Below are 26,642 nucleotides of genomic sequence, written 5' to 3' on the forward strand. Positions count from 1 at the left end.
AAAATCCTTCTTTAACCTGTCTCCTCCCCTTCATCTACACTGATTGTACTGAATTTAACAGGTGACATCAATACGGGATGATAGACTTCAGCTGGATTCACCTAATCAGTCTGTGTCATGGAAAGAGCAGGTGTTCATAATGTTTTGTACACAGACTATTTATTTGATCTTTTATGTAACCTTTATTTAACTAGGCAAGTCATTTAAGAACAAATTCTTATTTACAATGACGGCATACCCTGACCAAACCCGGACGACGCTGGGCCAATTGTGCACCGCCCAATGCGACTCCCAATCACGGCCGGATGTGATACAAATCCCGGACGAGACCTCCTTTTAAGAAGTCAAATGACTTACAGACTACACACAGTCTATATGACAGACTACATACAGTCTATAACAGACCTGGTAAGTCTATGTCATGGAATGAGCAGGTGTTCCTAATGTTTTGTGCGCTCAGTGTTTGTAAAACTTCCTAAAAGTGTCAGTTACCACTAGAGGGCAGTCTAATAGCAAAAACCTGCCACATCACAGATTCTGGAAGTTCACTCACAGGCTTATGAGGAGAAGGGGATGGGAAAATTGTAACGATAGGGTGGGTTTCCCTAAGCAGACTTGTTGGTTTAAGGGTATGCTTCTCGCTTAGGGTGTGAGTCGTCCTGGGTTTAAATCCCAGATGAGCCCACCTTTTGAGAAAATATTTGATTGATGTATTTAGGGTTGTCCTAAGTGAGTTATTGGTTTATTGAAAGATCGCAAACAAAGTGGGGAGAAAAATCTTACCAATAGGAAAATGGTAGGCTGTAAGTAGCAAATATGGATATCGGTAGGCCCTTTGGTAAAACAGAGATATAAAACAATATCCAGTCAGTATGGAATATAATGTACAGTGTCGTAATTTCAACGAGTGACTTTGAATTGTGTGACAGACGGTAATATAGATACATCAACTAGAATCTTTTCTAAATTGCCCATGCTTCAAAATGGACCCTGCATTATCCTTACATACAGTATGTAATACTGAACTGCACCTACCAGTGAAAGAACTGTGAGAGATCCATCAAATACGTTACTCCCATAGGACACATATCCTGTCCAGCCAAATGCTACCACCTTCAGCGCCATCTCCAGCAGGTAGTAAAGGATGAAGAAACAGTTGATTGTCTGAAAAAACACAGATCAGTGGAGGCTGCTGAGGGGAGAACGGTTCATCATAATGGCTGGAACGGAGCAAATGGAATGGCATCAAACCATCTGTTTGATACCATTCCACCGATTCCCCTCTAGGCATAACCACGGGCTGGTCCTCCCAATTAAAGTGCCACCAACCTCCTGTGACAGAGATACATATAAAGTCTGTGAGCTATTGACACAAACTGTGCAAGACCCTTACCTGCTATACATGAGTCAGTCATGTCGGCAGTGCACTGCAGGTACAGTAACTAATGTCCACTTGTAAATACTACTTGTAGTACATTTTACATTCAAATGGTCTTAAATGTTGAGCCTCTAAATAGTAGTTGTCTCGTTCAGAGATTCTACTCACAGTCAATCACCAGGAGAATCTGGAGGAACATTGATGATGCTTAGATACATATACAGTAGACTTAATACATGCATATACTGTACATGACCTTTGACCTTACACATTTTCTAAAAATGGGATACAATGCACCCCTGCAAATTCGGAAGAAACACTCATTTTTAGACCAGAGACATCAAATGCAGAGAAGGTGAACAAAATGGGTCAGGGCCTATATCTACTGCCTTTCCAATTGAATGATCAACAGAGATAGATAGGACTTATCTTTGTGTCTGTGACAGCCTCAATGGCTCTGCCCATGCTATCTCCATTTTAAAGTAGTCAATTGTCTTCTTCAATGGCTGATCAAATCAAATTTATTTTTATATAGCCCTTCGTACATCAGCTGATATCTCAAAGTGCTGTACAGAAACCCAGCCTAAAACCCCAAACAGCAAGCAAAGCATGTGAAAGAAGCACGGTGGCTAGGAAAAACTCCCTAGGAAAAACTCCCTAGAAAGGCCAAAAACCTAGGAAGAAACCTAGAGAGGAACCAGGCTATGAGGGGTGGCCAGTCCTCTTCTGGCTGTGCAGGGTGGATATTATAACAGAACATGGTCAAGATGTTAAAATGTTAAAATGTTCATAAATGACCAGCATGGTCAAATAATAATAATCATAGTAGTTGTCGAGGGTGCAACAAGCACGTCCGGTGAACAGGTCAGGGTTCCATAGCCGCAGGCAGAACAGTTGAAACTGGAGCAGCAGCACGGCCAGGTGGACTGGGGACAGCAAGGAGTCATCATACCAGGTAGTCCTGAGGCATGGTCCTAGGGCTCAGGTCCTCCGAGAGAAAGACAGAAAGAGAGAAAGAGAGAATTAGAGAGAGCATATTTAAATTCACACAGGACACCGGATAAGACAAGAGAAATACTCCAGATGTAACAGACTGACCCTAGCCCCCGACACATAAACTACTGCAGCATAAATACTGGAGGCTGAGACAGGAGGGATCAGAAGACACTGTGGCCCCATCCGATGATACCCCCTGACAGGGCCAAACAGGCAGGATATAACCCCACCCACTTTGCCAAAGCACAGCCCCCACACCACTAGAGGGATGTCTCCAACCACCAACTTACCGTCCTAAGACAAGGCCGAGTATAGCCCACAACGATCTCCGCCATGGCACAACCCAAGGGGGGCGCCAACCCAGACAGGAAGACCACGTCAGTGACTCAACCCACTCAAGTGACGCACCCCTCCCATGGACAGCATGGAAGAACACCAGTAAGCCAGTGACTCAGCCCCTGTAAAAGGGTTAGAGGCAGAGAATCCCAGTGGAAAGAGGGGAACCGGCAAGGCAGAGACAGCAAGGGCGGTTCGTTGCTCCAGCCTTTCCGTTCACCTTCACACTCTGGGCAGACCTTTCATAGGACCTACTGAAGAGATAAGTCTTCAGTAAAGACTTAAAGGTTGAGACTGAGTCTGCGTCTCTCACATTGGTAGGCAGACCATTCCATAAAAATTGAGCTCTATAGGAGAAGGCCTACCTCCAGCCGTTTGCTTAGAAATTCTAGGGACAATTAGGAGGCCTGCGTCTTGTGACCGTAGCGTACGTGTAGGTATGTACGGCAGGACCAAATCGGAAAGATAGGTAGGAGCAAGCCCATGTAATGCTTTGTAGGTTAGCAGTAAAACCTTGAAATCAGCCCTTGCCTTAACAGGAAGCCAGTGTAGGGAGGCTAGCACTGGAGTAATGTGATCAAATTTTTTGGTTCTAGTCAGGATTCTAGCAGCCGTATTTAGCACTAACTGAAGTTTATTTAGTGCTTTATCCGGGTAGCCGGAAAGTAGAGCATTGCAGTAGTCCAGCCTAGAAGTAACAAAAGCATGGATTAATTTTTCTGCGTCATTTTTGGACAGAAAATTTCAGATTTTTGCAATGTTACGTAGATGGAAAAAAGCTGTCCTTGAAACAGTCTTGATATGTTCTTCAAAAGAGAGATCAGGGTCCAGAGTAACGCCGAGGTCCTTCACAGTTTTATTTGAGACGACTGTACAACCATCCAGATTAATTGTCAGATTCAACAGAAGATCTCTTTGTTTCTTGGGACCTAGAACAAGCATCTCTGTTTTGTCCGAGTTTAAAAGTAGAAAGTTTGCAGCCATCCACTTCTTTATGTCTGAAACACAGGCTTCTAGCGAGGGCAATTTTGGGGCTTCACCATGTTTCATTGAAATGTACAGCTGTGTGTCGTCCGCATAGCAGTGAAATTTAACATTATGTTTTCGAATGACATCCCCAAGAGGTAAAATATATAGTGAAAACAATAGTGGTCCTAAAACGGAACCTTGAGGAACAGAGGTTTTGTCAGAGGACAAACCATTCACAGAGACAAACTGATATCTTTCCGACAGATAAGATCTAAACCAGGCCAGAACTTGTCCATGTATACCAATTTGGGTTTCCAATCTCTCCAAAAGAATGTGGTGATTGATGGTATCAAAAGCGGCACTAAGATCTAGGAGCACGAGGACAGATGCAGAGACTCGGTCTGACGTCATTAAAAGGTCATTTACCACCTTCACAAGTGCAGTCTCAGCGCTATGATGGGGTCTAAAACCAGACTGAAGCGTTTCGTATACATTGTTTGTCTTCAGGAAGGCAGTGAGTTGCTGTGCAACAGCTTTTTCTAAAATTTTTGAGAGGAATGGAAGATTCGATATAGGCCGAAAGTTTTTTATAATTTCTGGATCAAGATTCGGCTTTTTCAAGAGAGGCTTTATTACTGCCACTTTTAGTGAGCTTGGTACACATCCAGTGGATAGAGAGCCGTTTATTATGTTCAACATAGGAGGGCCAAGCACAGGAAGCAGCTCTTTCAGTAGTTTAGTTGGAATAGGGTCCAGTATGCAGCTTGACGGTTTGGAGGCCATGATTATTTACATCATTGTGTCAAGAGATATAGTACTAAAACACTTTAGTATCTCCCTTGATCCTAGGTCCTGGCAGAGTTGTGTAGACTCAGGACAATGGAGCTTTGGAGGAATACCCAGATTTAAAGAGGAGTCTGTAATTTGCTTTCTAATGATCATGATCTTTTCCTCAAAGAAGTTCATAAATTTATTACTGCTGAAGTGAAAGCCATCCTCCATTTGCGAAGGCTGCTTTTTAGTTAGCTTTGCGACAGTATCAAAAATAAATTTCGGATTGTTCTTATTTTCCTCAATTAAGTTGGAAAGATAGGATGATCGAGCAGCAGTGAGGGCTCTTCGATACTGCACGGTACTGTCTTTCCAAGCTAGTCGGAAGACTTCCAGTTTGGTGTGGCGCCATTTCCGTTGCAATTTTCTGGAAGCTTGCTTCAGAGCTCGTGTATTTTCTGTATACCAGGGAGCTAGTTTCTTATGACAGATGTTTTTAGTTTTTAGGGGTGCAACTGCATCTAGGGTATTGCGCAAGGTTAAATTGAGTTCCTTGGTTAGGTGGTTAACTGATTTTTGTCCTCTGACGTCCTTGGGTAGGCAGAGGCAGTCTGGAAGGGCATCAAGGAATCTTTGGGTTGTCTGAGAATTTATAGCACGACTTTTAATGCTCCTTGGTTGGGGTCTGAGCAGATTATTTGTTGCAATTGCAAACGTAATAAAATGGTGGTCCGATAGTCCAGGATTATGAGGAAAACATTAAGATCCACAACATTTATTCCACGGGACAAAACTAGGTCCAGAGTATGACTGTGGCAGTGAGTAGGTCCAGAGACATGTTGGACAAAACCCACTGAGTCGATGATGGCTCCGAAAGCCTTTTGGAGTGGGTCTGTGGACTTTTCCATGTGAATGTTAAAGTCACCAAAAATTAGAATATTATCTGCTATGACTACAAGATCCGATAGGAATTCAGGGAACTCAGTGAGGAACACTGCATATGGCCCAGGAGGCCTGTAAACAGTAGCTATAAAAAGTGAGTGAGTAGGCTGCATAGATTTCATGACTAGAAGCTCAAAAGACGAAAACGTCATAGTTTTCTTTTTTGTAAATTGAAATTTGCTATCGTAAATGTTAGCAACACCTCCGCCTTTGCCGGATGCACGGGGGGTATGGTCACTAGTGTAACCAGGGGGTGAGGCCTCATTTAACACAGTAAATTCATCAGGCTTAAGCCATGTTTCAGTCAGGCCAATCACATCAAGATTATTATCAGTGATTAGTTCATTGACTATAACTGCCTTGGAAGTGAGGGATCTAACATTAAGTAACCCAATTTTGAGATGTGAGGTATCACAATCTCTTTCAATAATGGCAGGAATGGAGGAGGTCTTTATACTAGTGAGATTGCTAAAGCGAACACCGGCATTTTTAATTTTGCCCAACCTAGATCGAGGCACAGACACGGTCTCAATGGGGAAAGCTGAGCTGACTACGCTGACTGTGCTAGTGGCAGACTCCAACAAGCTGGCAGGCTGGCTAACAGCCTGCTGCCTGGCCTGCACCCTATTTCATTGTGGAGCTAGAGGAGTTAGAGCCCTGTCTATGTTCGTAGATAAGATGAGAGCACCCCTCCAGCTAGGATGGAGTCCGTCACTCCTCAACAGGCCAGGCTTGGTCCTGTTTGTGGGTGAGTCCCAGAAAGAGGGCCAATTATCTACAAATTCTATCTTTTGGGAGGGGCAGAAAACAGTTTTCAACCAGCGATTGAGTTGTGAGACTCTGCTGTAGAGCTCATCACTCCCCCTAACTGGGAGGGGGCCAGAGACAATTAATCGATGCCGACACATCTTTCTAGCTGATTTACACGCTGAAGCTATGTTGCGCTTGGTGACCTCTGACTGTTTCATCCTAACATCGTTGGTGCCGACGTGGATAACAATATCTCTATACTCTCTACACTCGCCAGTTTTAGCTTTAGCCAGCACCGTCTTTAGATTAGCCTTAACGTCGGTAGCCCTACCCCCTGGTAAACAGTGTATGATGGCTGGATGATTAGTTTTAAGTCTAATACTGCGGGTAATGGAGTCGCCAATGACTAGGGTTTTCAATTTGTCAGAGCTAATGGTGGGAGCCGTCGGCGTCTCAGACCCCACAACGGGATGAGTAGAGACCAGAGAAGTCTCGGCCTCCGACTCCGACTCGCTTAATGGGGAGAACCGGTTGAAAGTTTCTGTCGGCTGAATAAGCGACACCGGTTGAGCATTCCTACAGCGTTTCCCTCCAGAAGCCATGAGAAAGATGTCCGGCTGCGGGGACCGTGCGAGGGGGTTTATACTAACGTTACTATCTGTACTTACTGGTGGCACAGACGCTGTTTCATCCTTTCCTACACTGAAATTACCCTTGCCTAACGATCGCGTCTGAAGCTGGGCTTGCAGCACAGCTATCCTTGCCGTAAGGCGATCGTTCTCCTGTATATTATAAGTACAACGACTGCAATTAGAAGGCATCATGTTAATGTTACTTAGCTTCGGCTGTTTGAAGTCCTGACGAACCATGTCCAGATAAAACCTCCGGGGTGAAAAAGTTGAATGAAAAAAGTTGAGTGAGGGAAAAAGTAAAAATATACGGTAATGAAAAAGTAAAAAACCGTCAGGTAGCAAAGTAAGATCGGCAACAAAACGCACAGCAGCGTAAACAAGTCTGCAAGTTGTGACCGGAAACAGGAAACGTGATTGCTCCCAACTCATCCATTTGATCAACATGTCTGTGCAGAGTCTAGAACAGCCACTAGGTGGGAGTCTCTGAGCAGTTTTACTGAGCATGCAACAGCATTAACTTGCCAGGAATTCCTTATACATGTGGCATGCAGTGGAATTTAAACTCTTGGTTGTTGCCACTATGACAGGCTCGTTGGTCTAGGGGTATGATTCTCGCTTAGGGTGCGAGAGGTCCCGGGTTCAAATCCCGGACGAGCCCTCCTTTTAAGTTGTCAAATGACTTACAGTATAAACAGGCCTACATAGAGATACTTTAGTGAATTTACACCACTATGCTTTGTACCTTCTATCAACAATATTACTGTGAATAAGTAGCCTGGAATCTTAACTGATAAGCTCTGTTTCAATATTGTTATGGTGAAACAAAGCATGTCAGTTAGGATTCCAGGCTAGTGTCGTAACTAAGAGCTGTTAGGATCAAGCAGAAACAAACATTTAAGTTAATTCATAAAATATTGTGACATAGTGAACACAGATGCAGACAACATTGGCCAGGGCCACAGCATTCCCCACCACAGTGACATAATGCTGACTAAACATATACTGAACCTTGCACAGGAACTTAGACGAGTACTCAGACAATGTAGGATGCTACAGAGGAAAACAAATACTTCAATATCCTGTTCAATCTCCTTTCACAATAACTTTTCAGGTTTGCTTCTTTCCAAATTTTTGCTTCCGTTGCAAATGCAAGCACAAAGGTAAATGATGAAAGTCTGTCTTTTGACATACCAAAAGTGTTCATAATTCAGAAAACGTGATTGTAACTTCATAAAACAACGTTTTTTAACGCTATGTATTACAGTATGTTGTTTCAGGTAAGGCGGGAACCATCTCACCTTCATGATGGCATCTCTGTAATAACCTTTCATCTGAACTCTCCTCATCACCTTCAAGACTGTCTGGACCATAATACACTCAACTGGAACACAGTCGATATTATTTTATACATACAGTAAGCGCTCCACCATTTTGCTGTTGTATATTAATAAAATAAACACGGTATCATCCTCAGAGAAGGTAGGTTCCTAGCTCTGAAAGTGCAGCAGCTCAAAAGCTGCCCTGACTCCCAAACTCCTCCTCAGGATGGATGTCTGGATTGACATCTGCTAAATAAAGGGTTATCAATCAAATTTATAAAGCCCTTCTTACATCAGATGATGTCACAAAGTGCTGTACAGAAACTCAGCCTAAAACCCCAAACAGCAAGCAATGCAGGTGTAGAAGCACAGTGGCTAGGAAAAACTCCCTAGAAAGGCCAGAACCTAGGAAGAAAGCTAGAGAGGAACCAAGCTATGAGGGGTAGCCAGTCCTCTTCTGGCTGTGCAGGGTGGAGATTATAACAGAACATGGCCAAGATGTTCAAATGTTAATAGATGACCAGCAGGGTCAAATAATAATAATCACAGTGGTTGTCGAGGGTGCAACAAGTCAGCACCTCAGGAGTAAATGTCAGTTGGCTTTTCATAACCGATCATTCAGAGTATCTCAACCGCTCCTGCTGTCTCTAGAGAGTTGAAAACAGCAGGTCTGGAACAGGTAGCACGTCCGGAGAACAGGTCAGGGTTCCATAGCCACAGGCAGAACAGTTGAAACTGGAGCAGCAGCACGGCCAGGTGGACTGGGGACAGCAAGGAATCAGTCCAGGTAGTCCTGAGGCATGTTCCTTGTGTTCAGGTCCTCCAAGAGAGTGAAAGAAAGAGAAAAAGAGTGAGCAAAAGATAAAAAGTGAGAGTAAAAAAGAGAGAGAGAATTTGAGAGCATTCTTATATTCACACAAAACACAGGATAAGACAGGAGAAATACTCCAGATATAACAGTCTGACCCTAGCCCCCCCGACAAACTACTGCAGCATAAATCCTGGAGGCTGAGACTGGAGGGGTCAGGAGACACTGACCATTCATGTTATCATGATCAATACTACTCACATACCTATGGGAAATTGGCCACCCACTGACAACACTCACTTCCCACTTACCTAAATATTTATTAACTTTGTGAAGTACAACAAGCCAGTTACTCACCACTAAGTATCCTCTAAACTGGTTGTATATGATGGCAGTCAGCAGTTCAGCAGGATGTATGTTCCTACAATAGAGTGATAACATGTAAAGTAAGCATTTATTGAACATACAGATTGAATCAATTCAAACAGTTTGAAATATATTTATATCTAAATACTACTGTAATCAACACAATGGCACAGAAACAAACTCACCAAATGTCACGCTTGTTGAAATGAGTGGACCAAGACGCAGCTTGCATAGAGTTCCACATTATATTTAATAGTGACACTTACGACGCGACGACGACGACGACTATAACAAACGTGCAGACACAGAGCGCAAAAAGCACTAACCAAAACAATATCCCACAAAGCAGGTGGGAGATAGGGCTTCCTAAATATGATCCCCAATTAGAGGCAACGATTACCAGCTGCCTCTAATTGGGAACCATACAAACCAGCAACATAGAAAATGAATGACTAGAACACCCCCCTAGTCACGCTCTGACCTAAACACCATAGAGAACCGAGGGCTCTCTATGGTCAGGGCGTGACACCAAATCCACTGAAGAGGATGAAGAAGACAGAGAAAACTCTGTTTAAAGTGTAAGCTGGCATCATCACATTAGAGCAGAGAAAAACATGCCATGTTTAAAATGAAAAGCTCATCCACTTTGACTTACAGCAGTGATAAATTAAAATCTACACTAGCATGTGAAAAACCTGTTATGAATAAGCCTACAGTCAGGGTTGTTAGCAGTTGTGAGAAGAACCAAGAGAGACGTAAGAGACCGAGAGAGGTTTTTGAAATAGAACTCCCATTCCATGTTCTTCTCTGGGTTCTAGAACAAGACACATCAGAGCAGGTATCACATAAGAACAATAACTACTTGCTATGTAGACTATGCACTTTGATTAGAATGTTCTATGTGTTTTCACTGATCTGGCCTTCTTGGCAAGGTCTCCCTTGAGAAAGAGGTCTTCTGACCTCAATGGCACTTCCTGGTTAAATAAAGATGAAATAAAAAAATTATCAAATATTCTCATCAAATAAATCTTCTGAAAATCCCCTAAAGGCCACTGGCCTTCAACTAAAATTAGCAGAGGGCCTACACGCTTAAAAAAATACCATTATTGTGACGATCGTCGTATGGAGGAGACCAAGGTGCAGCGTGGTAAGTGCTCATGATTAATAATTTATTATAACTCAGAACACTAAATCAAAACAACAAACAAAGGAAAACGGACGTCACGTTCTGCAGGCTTTACTGAGCTGTGCAAAAACAAGATCCCACAACTGAAGGAGGGAAAAAGGGCTGCCTAAGTATGATTCCCAATCAGAGATAACAATAGACAGCTGCCTCTGATTAGGAACCATACTCGGCTAAACACAAAGAAATAGAATATATAGAATGCCCACCCCATGTCACACCCTGACCTAACCAAACTAGAGGAAATATAACATCTATCCCCGGTCATGGCGTGACAGTACCCCCCCCAAAGGTGCGGACTCCCGGCCGCAAACCTGAACCTATACGGGAGGGTCCGGTTGGGAATCTAACCATGGTGGCGGCTCCGCCCGCTGATCCCTTCGCTTTTGTATTACCGGACCGCAGATCGTCTCAGAGGAACCGGACTGCAGACCGTCGCCGGATGCTCTGGACCGGGGACCGTCGCCGGATACTCCGGACCGGGGACCGTCGCGCCGGAGGGACTCCGGAGACCGGCTCGGACCGGGACCGTCGCGTCCGCCAGATGTTTCGGACCGGGGACTGTCGCCGGATGCTCCGGACCGGGGACCGTCGCTGCAGGCTCCGTGCCATGAATCGTCACAACAGGCTCCGCGCCATGGATCGTCACTGGAGGCTCCGGGCCATGGATCATCACTGGAGGCTTCGTGCCATGGATTATCACTGGAGGCTCCGGGCCATGGATTATCACTGGAGGCTTCGTGCATGGATTATCACTGGAGGCTTCGTGCCATGGATTATCACTGGAGGCTTCGTGCCATGGATCATCACTACAGGCTCCGGGCCATGGATCATCACTGGAGGCTTCGTGCCATGGATCATCACTGGAGGCTTCGGACCATGGATCATCTCTGGAGGCTTACATTTTTTACATTTACATTCTTACGTGGAGCTGGAATCGGTCTCACCGAACTGGGGAGACGCACTGGAGACCGGGTGCGCAGAGCAGGCACAGGGTATACTGGGCTGTGGAGGCGCACTGGAGGTCTGGAGCTAAGGGCTGGCACAACCCGTCCTGGCTGGATGCTTACTTTAGCCCGGCAAATGCGGGGCGCTGGCACAGGACGAACTGGGCTGTGAAGGCGCACTGGCGACACAGTGCGTAGAACTGGCGCAGAATATACTGGGCTGTGGAGACCCACTGGAGGTCTGGAGCGTATGGCTGGCACAACCCGTCCTGGCCGGATGCTCAGTTTAGCCCGGCAAGTGCGGGGCGCTGGCACAGGACGAACTGGGCTGTGAAGGCATACTTGCGACACAGTGCGTAAAGCTGGCGCAGGATATCTTGGACCGAGGAGGCGCACTGGAGACCAGGAGCGCTGAGCCGGCACAATCCGTCCTGGCTGAATGCCCCCTCTAGCACGGCAAATGCGGGGCGCTGGCACAGATCGCACTGGGCTATGAATGCGCATCACAGCATAACTCGGTGCCTGACTGGTCACCTGCTCCCTATGGTAAGCACGGGGAGTTGGCTCAGGTCTGAACCCTGATTTAGCCAATCTCCCCGTGTGGCCCCTCCCCCAAAAAATGTGTGGCTGCCTCTCGTGCTTGCCTCGTTGCCGTGCTAGTTCCTCATCTCGTCGCCGCTCTGCTCTCGCTGCCTCCACCTGTTCCCATGGGAGGCGATCCCATCCAGCCTGGATCCCCTCCCACGTCCAGGATCCCTTGCCGTCCAGGATGTCTTCCCAGATCCATGTCTCCTGACCACGCTGCTTGGTCCTTTTGTGGTGGGATCTTCTGTGACGATCGCCGTAAGGAGGAGACCAAGGTGCAGCGTGGTAAGTGCTCATGATTAATAATTTATTATAACTCAGATCACTAAATCAAAACAACAAACAAAGGAAAACGGATGTCATGTTCTGCAGGCTTTACTGAGCTGTACAAAAACAAGATCCCACAACTGAAGGAAAGAAAAAGGCTGCCTAAGTATGATTCCCAATCAGAGATAACTGTCACGTCCTGACCAGTTAAGGGTTATTTGTTGTTGGAGTTTGGTCAGGATGTGGCAGAGGGTATTTGTTTTATATGGTTTGGGGTGGTGGTGTAGGTAGTAGGTTGTTTTATTTATGTATTCCGGGGGTTTTTGGCACTGCTCTGTGTTTATTTATTTCTAGGTTTAGTTAGTTTGTTGTGGGTATAGGTTCTAGGTTTGTTTTCTATGTAGAGTTAATTGGGATTGGACTCCCAATTGAAGGCAGGTGTGTTGAGTTGCCTTTGATTGGGAGTCCTATATTAGTAGGGTGTGTTTGTCTGTGTGTTTGTGGGTAAATGTTTGTGAGCACTGCTTGTTTAGCCTGCCACACTGTTTGGTCGTGAGTATCGTTTATTGTTTGGTTTTTCCTGTGGATGCTTTGTGTTTTTTCATTAAAAGAATGAGTATCCACATACAGTTTGGTCAATTCACATGCAGTTTGGTCAATTCAACACGGCACTTTTTGTGACAATAACGATAGACAGCTGCCTCAGATTAGGAACCATACTCTGCTAAACACAAAGTAATAGAAAACATAGAATGCCCACCCCATGTCACACCCTGACCAAACCAAACTAGAGGAAATAAAACATATCTCACATGTCAGGGTGTGACAATTAAAGTAATGTTCACACTATCCAATCAATAAACAGGTACTGGGGATGTTGCGTACCTCTCCCTTTGTGAATAGCAGCATTCCAAACATGGTGAAGACACACAGGTGGAGAACCACTAGTAAGATCAAACTGGAGAGAAGAAAAAAAGCCCTATAGTCAGCCAAAATGAAGGACCTTATGCATTTCTGTATTCACTAATCATTTGACTCAATTCAATACCATTACCTTGTTATTGTCACGTCCTGGCCAGTATATAAAGTTAATTGTTTTGTAGTTTGGTCAGGGCGTGGCAGAGGGTATTTGTTTTATGTGGTTCGGGGTGGTGTGTTTGTTAAAAGGGTGTTTGGTTTAGTATTTCCGGGTTTTGGTTTATGTCTAGGTAGTTCTATGTGGAGTCTAGTGAGTGTATGTCTATGTTTGGTTAATTGGGGTTGGGACTCTCAGTTGAAGGCAGGTGTTGTCTATCTGCCTTTGATTGAGAGTCCCATATATTAGGGTGTGTTTGTGTTTGTGATTTGTGGGTGATTGTTCTGTGTTGAGCCTATGCTAGCCAGACTGTTTGTAGTTGTTCGTTTGTTCTTTTTGTTTTGTGATTTTGTACGTTCATTTTTTGAAGTTAATAAATTCTCAAGATGAGCATACACGTACCTGCTGCGTATTGGTCCTCCTTCACCGACGACAACCGTGACAGAATCACCCACCACCAAAGGACCAAGCAGCAGAGGAAGGAGCAGACGGAGTTCGAGTTGGACTGGCGGGAGAAGTGGACTTGGGAGGAAGTTCTGGACGGGGCCGGACCCTGGCATCAGGCTGGGGATTATCGCCGCCCGCAGTGGGAAATTGAGGCAGCCAAGGCAGTGAGGCGGTGGTACGAGGCCAGAGTGGACGCGCTGAAGGAGATGCACGAGAGGCACCACCAAGAAAATTTTGGGGGGGGCACACGGGTAGTTTGATTAGGCGTAAGAAGAGCCGGAAGCCAGCTACCCGTGGTTATATGGAGGAGCGTATGGGGTGGAGAGCGTTATGTTTCGCTGAGAAGCGCACTATCTCACCCATACGCACGCACAGTCCGGTGCGAGTTATTCCAGCCCCTCGCAGGTGCCGTGCTAGGGCGGGCATCCAGCCTGGTAGGAGGATGCCTGCGCAGCGCATCTGGTCGCCAGTACGCCTCCGAGGACCAGGCTACCCAACTCCCGCTCTACGCACGGCTACCATCAGGCCCCTGCACAGCCCAGTCTGCCCTGTACGAGCACCCCGCTCGTACAGGGCTACTAGTTCCATCCAGCCAAGGCGGGTTGTGCAGGAGGTAAGATCTAGACCGGCTGTGCGCCTCCATAGCCCTGGGTTTCCAGCTCCTGTCTCTCGTGCGGACCCGGAAGTGCGTCCACCCAGTCCGACTCGTCCTGTTCCCGCTCCCCGCACTAAACTGCAAGTGCGTAAACCCAGCTTCGCCAGTCAACAGTCATCATCAGAGCTGCCCGCCAGTCAACAGTCATCATCAGAGCTGCCCGCCAGTCAACAGTCATCATCAGAGCTGCCCGCCAGTCAACAGTCGTCGGAGCTGCCCGCCAGTCAACAGTCGTCGGAGCTGCCCGCCAGTCAACAGTCGTCGGAGCTGCCCGCCAGTCAACAGTCGTCGGAGCTGCCCGTCAGTCAACAGTCGTCGGAGCTGCCCGTCAGTCAACAGTCGTCGGAGCTGCCCGTCAGTCAACAGTCGTCGGAGCTGCCCGTCAGTCAACAGTCGCCGGAGTGGTCAGACTGCGCTGAACTGCCGGAGTGGCCAGACTGCGCTGAACTGCCGGAGTGGCCAGACTGCGCTGAACTGCCGGAGTGGCCAGACTGCGCTGAACTGCCGGAGTGGCCAGACTGCGCTGAACTGCCGGAGTGGCCAGACTGCGCTGAACTGCCGGAGTGGCCAGACTGCGCTGAACTGCCGGAGTGGCCAGACTGCGCTGAACTGCCGGATTTGCCAGACTGCCCTGAACTGCCGGAGTGGCCAGACTGCCCTGAACTGCCGGAGTGGCCAGACTGCCCTGAACTGCCGGAGTGGCCAGACTGCCCAGACGGTCCCGAGCTGCCAGACTGCCCAGACGGTCCCGAGCTGCCAGACTGCCCAGACGGTCCCGAGCTGCCAGACTGCCCAGACTGTCCCGAGCTGCCAGACTGCCCAGACTGTCCCGAGCTGCCAGACTGCCGAGACTGTCCCGAGCTGCCAGACTGCCCAGACTGTCCCGAGCTGCCAGACTGCCCAGACTGTCCCGAGCTGCCAGACTGCCCAGACTGTCCCGAGCTGCCAGACTGCCCAGACTGTCCCGAGCTGCCAGACTGCACAGACTGTCCCGAGCTGCCAGACTGCCCAGACAGCCTGGAACGGCCTGAGCCAGAGCCACCTCCAAAAAATAGGTGGGTTGGGGAGGGGGGGTGTAGCACAGTGCCGTCGTTGACGGCAGCCACCCTCCCTTCCCTCCCTTTAGTAAGGGGGAATTTTTCTTTTGGGTATTGTTTGGGGTTATTTTTTTTTGTTAAGGTGCTTCCGGGTAGCACCTTTAAGGGGGGTACTGTCACGTCCTGGCCAGTATATAAAGTTAATTGTTTTGTAGTTTGGTCAGGGCGTGGCAGAGGGTATTTGTTTTATGTGGTTTGGGGTGGTGTGTTTGTTAAAAGGGTGTTTGGTTTAGTATTTCCGGGTTTTGGTTTATGTCTAGGTAGTTCTATGTGGAGTCTAGTGAGTGTATGTCTATGTTTGGTTAATTGGGGTTGGGACTCTCAGTTGAAGGCAGGTGTTGTCTATCTGCCTTTGATTGAGAGTCCCATATATTAGGGTGTGTTTGTGTTTGTGATTTGTGGGTGATTGTTCTGTGTTGAGCCTATGCTAGCCAGACTGTTTGTAGTTGTTCGTTCGTTCTTTTTGTTTTGTGATTTTGAACGTTCATTTTTTGAAGTTAATAAATTCTCAAGATGAGCATACACGTACCTGCTGCGTATTGGTCCTCCTTCACCGACGACAACCGTGACAGTTATTTCTGGTATTGTTCTTTTGATGCATTTCAACGTCTTCTTCATCAATTATGAGTTGTGAAGGAGGTAGAATGGCTGAAGAAGTTTTCTGATTCTCATAGTCTACGACACAAATGATGCAAAACACATCAGGACAGAAGAATCAGATGACCTTTCTACTTCATGAAACAAGCTTACTAAGTGTTGTACACTCAATATACTGTAGAATAGAATAGAATATGATTACATGAAAAAGCTATATCAAGGTCCCAGAGGAGAGATTATAAAGGGGTATACATGTGACTTTGCAGCTCCTCATTTGTTGGAAAGGGAAACATGGGGAGAACATGGGTTTAATTGAATGATCTTACTCTGTGCATGTGCGTGAGAGAGAGAGCGAGTGAGCGATTTTGAAGAACTTACCATGTCCCTGTGTCCCCCAATAGAAAGGTGTTTCTTTTGGAGTCCTGTAATTGTCTGATCCAGAATGAACACCCCCAGGTAGCAGGGGGAAACTCTCCATCATCACCACAATGTTGCTCAACAAGTTTATAACAGGTGACTAAGAAAATAAAGGAAAGGACCGCTTACATTTTGCTCCATCTTTAAACCTTCTCAGCGAGTTCATTTTCATAATCTACACACATCTCACTTAAATGTAGGGTTACTAGGCGTTTTGTTGTTCTGATAGTGCTGTACATGTAGTGTTGTGTCTCTCTTGTTGTTCTGATAGTGCTGTACATGACTGTCGGTGTGCTTCACTTCGGCGAGGCGCTAAACATTCGGACTAAGGCACTTCACTTTGAAAGAGTCATAGTGAAAGTGAACCTACCTCACCAGCAATGAAAACACAGTAACTAGAGAAAGATTCATAGTGAAAGTGAACTTACCTCACCAGTAATGAAAACACAGAAACTATAGAAAGAGCCATAGTTAAAGTGAACAATGTCAAGTCAGTGGGAGAAACAAGCTGTTTCAGTGCCTGTGTAAGCCCACTGTATTTCTAGAGAACGAGCTGCACAAAGGAAAGGTAGATCTAGCCAGAAACACAACACTCAATTGAAAGTTGAGACACAAGTTGGTATGTTTTTACACAGAGAGAGTAGAGAGATGAAGTCACCCAGTTTCCAAAGCCCCAGCAGCAGCAGCTAACCTAACCACCCCCTCACACCATGTCATCAGCTATCTTCAACATTCAGATGGTACCTGTCTATCTATTGAACTCCTCAAACTGAACAAAGAAAATCTTTGCGTCCATGACTGAATTATTAGGAGTTTAGTATAACCCTTTACGCAGAATGTAGAACTTAAAGCACTCAACAGGTGATGTTATATCGGACAATATTGTGTTTCAGAGTCAGTAAAAGAAGCAGTAGAGTTACAAAACAGTCTTTTGATCCACTCAGGAAACAATGCAAAAGCTCATTCATAGAACCGCAATTAAAGCAATAACCGGGAACCCGCTTCCATTACACAAAATATCTATATTTTATCCAGTGACATGGACATAGTTAGGTGCTGAAGGTGTGGGTGGGCATGCAGTTTTGTGACAACTTTCTCTTCAGTAGGCTCTGCTATCTGTTGTCTGAAAAACTAGGAGTCAAAACACAAAGGCAACCCTTGCAGGGTACAGTTTATGAATCAATCAATGAAATGTATTTATAAAGCCCTATTAACATCAGCAGACAGCAGTTGTCACAAAGTGCTTCACAGTAACCCGGCCTAGTATATATAACCTGTATGAAATCGGTCCAAACCTTTCATATCTGAAATGACAAACTTGGCAACAGAACAGATAGTTCCATATTACATAATGCCAAGAGCACACTTCCTGTGTGTTGACAGATAATGTAATCAAGTGCAGTGGCTGCGGAGATAGCTCAGGTCTGCCAAAAGGCCCAGCGCATACTGCGGCCAATCATCAACTCAATTCATTAACACTAATGGCAGGACCAAAACACAGAGCAAAGCCAAAGCATAGCGTACCTACAATGTCATGAATGCCAAGTCAAAAGCAGAGCTAAAGCCTGTTCAGGGCAGACCCAAAAACACAAAGCCAAAACAAAAGCCAAAGCTAAAACCTGTTCAAGTCAGACCCAAAAACACTAAGCCAAAGCTAAAACCTTTTCTAAAAACACTGGTGTAACTGGTCCTACCTGAACATCAGCTGGATGGTAGTGTCATGACGTGGCCCTCTTTGGGTACAGCGAGCACCATCCCCCTCTCACCACCTCTCTCTCTTCCCCCTACACCCAGGCTCTGTTAGGCAGGTCATAAAGTCCTAGAGGAGTTTCTCTCCTCATGGCCAGAGTATAGAGAGAGTGAGTTTCACAGGAGAACAAAGGAACCTCTTCCACATCACAGAACTTGAGAACTGAACAATGTCCATGTTTTGGAGAATGTGTACACGGTCGGGGAAGAATCCAGCTACGACCGGTCCATTTCATTTAATGATTGTGAAACTCATGAGAGACAATACAGCCACATTACCATAACTCTGTTTATACAAGAGTCTCAGTTGTGAGGCTTGCATCTAACTGTTGTATAAAATGAATGAGTAAAGATGAAACTATTTGTGAAATTATGTCATGTGATTAAAAACTGTTTAATGAAGGAAACTCCAATTACCTTTGGAGTTTAACTAGGTCATAGGCCCGCCCCATGAGCACAGACATTGACCAGGCGTCATGGGACAGCGCTCTTCTGCTGTTACGAATATAACCCCCACCTGAAGGATTTCTTATCAGACCAGCTTACCTCAATTACCACGAGAGGGCTAAGGTTTGAGTGGATTGCTGAATCTTTTAACCATACCACGTGGTTAAACTCTGAGACTATCGATCCGATAGAATAAGAGCAAATCTTTGATACGAATTACTAGTCTGCAGCTAGGAATTCTATACCATTGAATGCGAAGGCCGACAACCGCCGAAACATATATTCTATTACAACAGTTTTGAATGGGACTCTGAACTATCCATTCTAACTACGGAAGAGAGAAAGTGTGGACAAACTCTCCAACAGAAACAAACTTTCCAACAGAGATCACGACGACACACTGAGCGTAAATATATATATTGATTGCAATTATTCCCGAACGAGTGAGTGTTCATGTGCAAAGGTTTAGCATTTCAATTGTTAGAATTATCAACTGTGTAGTGTCTTATCTTTCGCGCCCTTCTCAGTCCCATTGTCTACCAAGCCGCCATGCCGGTTTAGCCCACTAGGGCACATCCCCTATCATTTCCTTGTAACCATATCTACTTTGTTTGTTTGTGTGTGCATTTCTGTGATTATTTAGTTAGTTAATAAATAAATGATTAAGACCATTGATGTATGGATGATTCTTAGTGAAGACTGGGTTTGTGCAGATAACCAACAATTTATGACTTTTGGAATGAGACTAACGTGAGGTAAAGAATAATTCATTAATTAGAAGACTAAATGATCAGATATTAAAGTATCTGAAAGTTATATTATGAAAATTATAACTTTGTAATCTGAATATTTTCCTTGGTGCCCCGACTTCCTAGTTAATTACATTTACATGATTAGAATAATCAAGTAATAATAATTACAGAGAATTGATTTGATAAACTAACAGTCTTCGGTTTTAATGATGCCAAAGACACGACAGTAGTCTCCAAGTCTGTCCTCTCCATATTACGGGTTGATTGAAGTGCCTTTGAATGGGGTATGGTAGTATGTTCCGGGAGCACTGGTTTGAGTGTGTCAAGAACTGCAGCGCTGCTGAGTTTTTTACGCTCAGCACTTACCCTTGTGTATTAAGAATGGTCCACCACCCAAAGGACATCCAGCCAACTTGTGTTAACTAACCTCCAGACGAGCTTCAATGCCATACAACTCTCCTTCCGTAGCCTCCAACTGCTCATAAATACAAGTAAAACTAAATGCATGCTCTTCAACCGATCGCTGCCTACACCTGCCCGCCCGCCCAACATCACTACTCTGGACGGTTCTGACTTGGAATTTGTGGACAACTACAAATACCTAGGTGTCTGGTTAGACTGTAAACTTTCCTTCCAGACTCACATCAAACATCTCCAATCCAAAGTTAAATCTAGAATTGGCTTCCTATTTCGCAAAACAAAGCATCCTACAGTCATGCTGCCAAATATGCCCTCGTAAAACTGACCGATCCTCGACTTCGGTGATGTCATTTACAAAATAGCCTCCAACACCCTACTCAACAAATTGGATGCAGTCTATCACAGTGCCATCCGTTTTTTCACCAAAGCCCCATATACTACCCACCACTGCGACCTGTACGCTCTCGTTGGCTGGCCCTCGCTTCATACTCGTCGCCAAGCCCACTGGTTTCAGGTCATCTACAAGACCCTGCTAGGTAAAGTCCCGCCTTATCTCAGCTCGCTGATCACCATAGCAGCACCCACCCGTAGCATGCGCTCCAGCAGGTGTATTTCACTGGTCCCCCCCAGGGTCAATTCCTCCTTTGGCCGCCTCGCCTTCTAGATCTCTGCTGCCAATGACTGGAACGAACTACAAAAATCTCTGAAACCGGAAACACTTATCTCCCTCACCAGCTTTAAGCACCAGCTGTCAGAGCAGCTCACAGGTCACTGCACCTGTACATAGCCCATCTATAAATAGCCCAAACAATTACCTCATCCCCTACTGTATTTATTTATTTTGCTCCCTTGCACCCCAGTATTGTCACGTCCTGAACACAGTAAGATGTTATTTTCTATGGTAGAGTAGGTCAGGGCGTGACAGGGGGTGTTTTGTGTTTTTCCATGTTTTGTAGTTCTATGTTTAGGTTCTAGTTTTCTATTTCTATGTTGGGGTTTTTGGGATGATCTCCAATTAGAGGCAGCTGGTCCTCATTGTCTCTAATTGGAGATCATACTTAAGTAGGGGTTTTTTCCACCTGTGTTTGTGGGTAGTTGTCTTCTGTTTAGTTTTCTGTACCTGACAGAACTGTGCACTTTCATTTTCTCTTTGTTATTTTTTCTTGAGTGTTCTGAGTTAAAATAAATATTCATCATGAGCAATCAACACGCTGCGCTTTGGTCCCCTCTCTACGACAGCCGTTACAAGTATTTCTACTTTGCACATTCACCTACTGCAAATCTACAATTCCAGTGTTATTTAATTGCTATATTGTATTTACTTCGCCACCGTGGCCCTTTTATTGCCTTTACCTCCCTTATCTCACCTCATTTGCTCACATTTTATATAGACTTATTTCTCTACTGTATTATTGACTGTATGTTTGTTTATTCCATGTGTAACTCTGTGTTGTATGTGTCGAACTGCTTTGCTTTATCTTGGCCAGGTTGCAGTTGTAAATGAGAACTTGTTCTCACCTTGCCTACCTGGTTAAACAAAGATAAAATAAATAAACTTCCTGTGGCTATGGAACCCTGACCTTTTCACCAGACATGCTACCTTGTCTTGCTGCTGATCCAGTTTCAACTCTTCTGCCTGCGGCGATGTAACCCTGACCAGTGACGATTATTTGACAATGCTGGCCATCTGTGAACGTTTGAACATCTTGAACTGTTCTGAGGACAAAAGGGGGTGCAACTCAATATTAGGAAGGTGTTCCTAATGTTTTGTACACCATATGTTTATTCATTTAGATTTTGTGGTAACTTTGTAAGGACCAACGTTGGAGATGAGAAGCAGGTATGGGGAGTCAACATGTAATCAGGAACAAACAGGTAACAAGAGAGGCACAACATCAGCACAGCGGGTAACAAAAATACATATGACAATCAATGTTGAAGCAGGGAACAGAGCGGGGAACCAGACATGTATAGGGAAGGTAATGACAGAGGAGGGGTGACCTTCATGTATGTCAAGTAGAGGCACTATGGGCTCAGGTACATCTGCCTCACCAGGCAGCCATATTGGTAGGATGTGTGTATAGACCTCCTAGCTCTAAGGTGTCCTATTTGGATGACTTATGCACTGGGTTTGACAAGGCCCCAGATAGCAACAGAGATGTATTTATCTTGGGTGATTTTAATATAAATTGGAAGGATCACAATAATTCGAATAGAACAAAATTGATGAGATATGCCGAGAACTGTGGTTTGAAACAAATGGTTAATGATACTACTAGATCATCAATTAAGTTGGGTCATCGTTCAGACACATGCATTGATCTGATTTTCTGTAATATACCATCGCAATGCTTAAAAGCCAGATCAATGCCAGTGGGCTGGACAGACCATAATATTGTGACCATAACCATGAACACCAAGGTTCCAAAGAAACCCCCTAGGATTGTGGTCAAGAGAAATTTTAAAACATTTAATTATGAGCTATTTCTAAATGATTTGGCTGCTGTACCCTGGGAGCTGATTTATCTAGAGGATGATTTAAATCACGCTACAGAATGTTTTATTGATTTGCTCACTGAGGTTATGGACCATCATGCCCCAGTAACAAAGAGTACAGTTGGTGCTCGTCCATCTCCATGGATTGATGATGAACTGGGTGAGGCTTTTTCTCAAAGAAATATGTTAAAAGTCTTAGCAGCCAAATCAAAATCAGAAATTGATGAACAGAATTATAGAACATTGCGTAATTATGCAGTTAAATTGAATCGAAGGAAAAAAAAGTTATTTTTCAACAAGGCTTTTATTGATTGTAAAAATGATTCTAAAAAGGTATGGAATACAGTTAAGGGTTTACTTGGTACATCTATCTCATCATGCCCATCTAGTGTGGAGGTTGACGGGAGAATAATAACAAAACCAGTTGATATTGCCAATCATTTTGCAGATTTCTTCACAAAGAAAATGTATTTACTGAGCAACAATGTAAACATACATTCTTCCAAACAAGCTATTGTCCAATGGATTGATGATCATATTATGAGCAACAAGATCTGCTCTTTTAGTCTGCAAACGGTGTCAGTGGAGGAGGTGTTAAACCTTTTGAAGTCATTACCTGATGGGAAATCTACAGGTTATGATCTTATGGACAATTTTTTGCTTCGCTGTGCTGCTCCCCAGATTGCAGTTCCACTGAGATACATATTTAATTGGTCACTGGAAAAGGGGATGTTTGCAAATGTATGGAAGCATGCTAAACTTTGTCCTATTCCAAAAGACTGCAAAGAACCCGCTACTCCTGCCAATAGTCGACCAATTAGTCTACTCCCTACACTCAGTAAGATATTGGAGGGTATTGTGAGTAGACAAATATGGGAGTACATGGAAAATAATGATCTGATTACAGCCAATCAGCATGCTTATCGCAAAAATCATTCCACTACCACTGCATTGGTTGACATGACTGACCAGTGGCTCAATGCTATGGATAATGGCAAGTTTGTGGGGGTACTATTTTTAGATTTCAGTGCAGCATTTGATTTAGTGGATCATGAGATCATTTTGACAAAATTAATGCATTATGGTTTTAAGGAGGTAGCATTGAATTGGGTACAGTCATATCTAACTGCCATGAAACAGTCCACCTATATCAATGGTTCATTTTCTTCCCCTCATGCTTTAAACTGTGGAATACCGCAGGGCAGCTGCCTTGGGCCACTTCTTTATTTAATATATACCAACGACCTTTCCCTAGCTGAAACTCAAGCTACTATATTTGCAGATGATACTACAATTTATGCAGCAGGACAATCGGTTCAACAGGTACAGCAAGCTTTACAAGGAGATTTGGAGAATATTATGGAGTGGGTTTGCCAGAATAAACTTGTTTTAAACACCAAGAAAACCAAAGTTATGTTGGTCTGTTCCACTAGGAAAAGGCCAAAACAGCATGGCATACAATTAAGTATGGGAGGAGTACAAATTGAAGAAGTGGCAGAAACCAAACTATTAGGAGTGCAGCTAGACAACTGCTTATCATGGTAATCTCAAATAACTAATCTATGTAAAAAAATTATTAAAACAGCATGTATAATCAGAAGGATAGCTAAATATTTACCAGGAAAAATTCTTAAGCAAATAACACAAGCTTTAATTGAGAGTCAAGTGAACTACTGTTCTGTGGTCTGGGGAAATGCATCATCAAGTGAAGTTAGGAGGCTGCAGATTGCACAGAACAAAGCAGCAAGGATTGGTTTATGGTGGAGATATGGTTTTTCTGTTGCAGTCATACGCAATGTTCTTGTTTGGTCATCAATCGACAAGATAATTGAAAAAAACATGCTTATTTTATTTCATAATATACATAATTTAAAACGGCCAAGTACAATTCACAACGGTAATCAGTTGGTAAGAGACAGACATTCCGTAAATACTAGGAATAGATTGTCCACCATCTATGCGTTATCCAGACAGAAAAGAGAAATAGGCAAAAGAACATTTCGATTTAGAGCAATAAAGAAATTGAATAAATTAACTGAGCAAACCAGAAACCTTTCAATATATAAATTTAAACATTATTTTAAAACAATTTAAATATAATACACAGAAATGTTGTGGCATTACAGTAGATGAAGAATCCATACTTTTTAGATTGATTATTTATTGGTTTATTACGTTAGTATATTATGTAGGTTTGTAATAGTGTGTTATATGTGAAAATGTGTTCGTATATAAATTGTATTTTAATATTTAAGGACTCTTGGAAGATTAGTCCAAATGGGGACTAAAAGAGATCCAAATCAAATCAAATCAAATCAAATACATGTGACTTTGCTTACGTCATCACAAGCCATGTTCAAGGTCAAGGTCCGGTCAGTGACAGACACTGAGATGACCACCATGTAGCCTACCAGCCATTTACACTTCAAAAACTCCTCATGACGTATCAGGAACCTCTACAAAAAGAGTAAGGAGGAATCCCTTCCAACAAATAGGCTACTGATCCTCACAGCAGTAAATTAAGATGTCATGTAGCCTATGATGTGCCTACTAATCTACACTCTTAGAAAAAAGGGTTCCAAAAGGGATCTTAGGCTGTCCCTATAGTAGAACCCTTTTTGGTGCCATGTAGAACTGTTTTCGGTTCCAGGTAGAACCCTTTTCAGTCCCAGGTAGAACCATTTTTGGTTCCATGAAGAACCATTTGGGGTTTCATGTGGAATCCTCTGTGGAAAGAGTTGTACATGGAATCTAAAAGGTTCTACCTGGAACCAAAATGGTTCTTCCTGGAACCAAAAATAGTTCTTCAGAGGGTTCTCCTATGGGGACAGTCGAAGAACCATTTTAGTTTTTTTTCTAAGAGTGTATGAAATTGATTGAGAAATGTACTCAAAAGCTGCATAACCATGACATTACACATGATCAATAGATATCTGATGATATGGAATAATATGTTATATTAATAGTATTTGTTTAATAGTATTAAGGTATTACAGAGTGTAGTAATAGTTTTATTTGGTGGTTCACTACATCAGAAGTAGATTTAGAGTGTATATTACCTTAACGATGAGGTGGAACGTGAATATGAGAAGGCAGATGATCTCGATGCCCTCGGTGAGGCCACATGGGGGTTCCCAGAGGGTGTGTTTAGAACACAGGCCAGAAGTCACAGACAGGGAGGAGGGCCTCGCAATGAAGGCCAGGGCCAGGATGACAAATATCACCACATTCAGGCCCCTGAGGGCACAGAAGAAAACTGTTATGGGTTATAACTAATATGAAACAAGAACAGTAGACATTTCATGTCCTGTACTGTAGGGCTGTAGATAGCCTACACTAGAAAGTAACATGACTAGAACACACTTTTCACCAAGCAGATTGTGTGACCGGATCTATCCATTTTGTAATGATTTACTCATTGTACTTACTTAGTAAAGAAAGCATTAACCATTTTTACTGTCAATAAAAAAAGTTAAGTAGATATGGTAAGAGCAGTAATCAAGAGAGAAACAGAGCTGCTGTACATGAAAAAATATATATATATTTACCATTGACAGAGCCTGGAGTAGTACCATCTGTAAAGTCCTATTGATCTTGGGTCCATGTGATGGTTGATAGATCGATACTACTACTATAAGGAATGTAAACAAATGTACTACAAAAGTGTTGATAAACAGAGTAATGTACAGAAACTGTATTTAAAAAGCAGCTCATGGTGGAAAATAGCAAGTTATTCCTAAATGTACAGCATGTTCGTTGAGGACCACAGCCTGTTGAATGTACAGCTCCTCATCTGTTGGAAAGGGAAACATGGGGAGAACATGGGTTTAATTGAATGATCTTACTCTGTGCATGTGCGTGAGAGAGCGAGCGATTTTGAAGAACTTACCATGTCCCTGTGTCCCCCAATAGAAAGGTGTTTCTTTTGGAGCCCTGTAATTGTCTGATCCAGAATGAACACCCCCAGGTAGCAGGGGGAAACTCTCCATCATCACCACAATGTTGCTCAACAAGTTTATAACAGGTGACTAAGAAAATAAAGGAAAGGACCGCTTACATTTTGCTCCATCCTTAAACCTTCTCAGTGAGTTCATTTTCATAATCCACACATCTCACTTAAATGTAGGGTTACTAGGCGTTTTGTTGTTCTGATAGTGCTGTACATGTGGTGTTGTGTCTCTCTTGTTGTTCTGATAGTGCTGTACATGTAGTGTTGTGTCTCTCTTGTTGTTCTGATAGTG

At 44.0% G+C, this 26,642-nt stretch overlaps 1 non-coding gene and 1 pseudogene across 1 annotated transcript; one reads left to right on the plus strand and one right to left on the minus strand.

Annotated features, from left to right (window-relative positions):
- Positions 1–26,642, minus strand: LOC106561630 (two pore channel protein 2-like; annotated as a pseudogene).
- On the plus strand, positions 7,361–7,432 carry trnap-agg (transfer RNA proline (anticodon AGG)). Its single transcript has one exon. It is a non-coding gene; the product is annotated as a tRNA-Pro (tRNA).

The sequence above is a fragment of the Salmo salar genome, chromosome ssa10 (genome assembly GCF_905237065.1).
Source record: "Salmo salar chromosome ssa10, Ssal_v3.1, whole genome shotgun sequence".
Taxonomy (NCBI): Eukaryota; Metazoa; Chordata; class Actinopteri; order Salmoniformes; family Salmonidae; genus Salmo; species Salmo salar.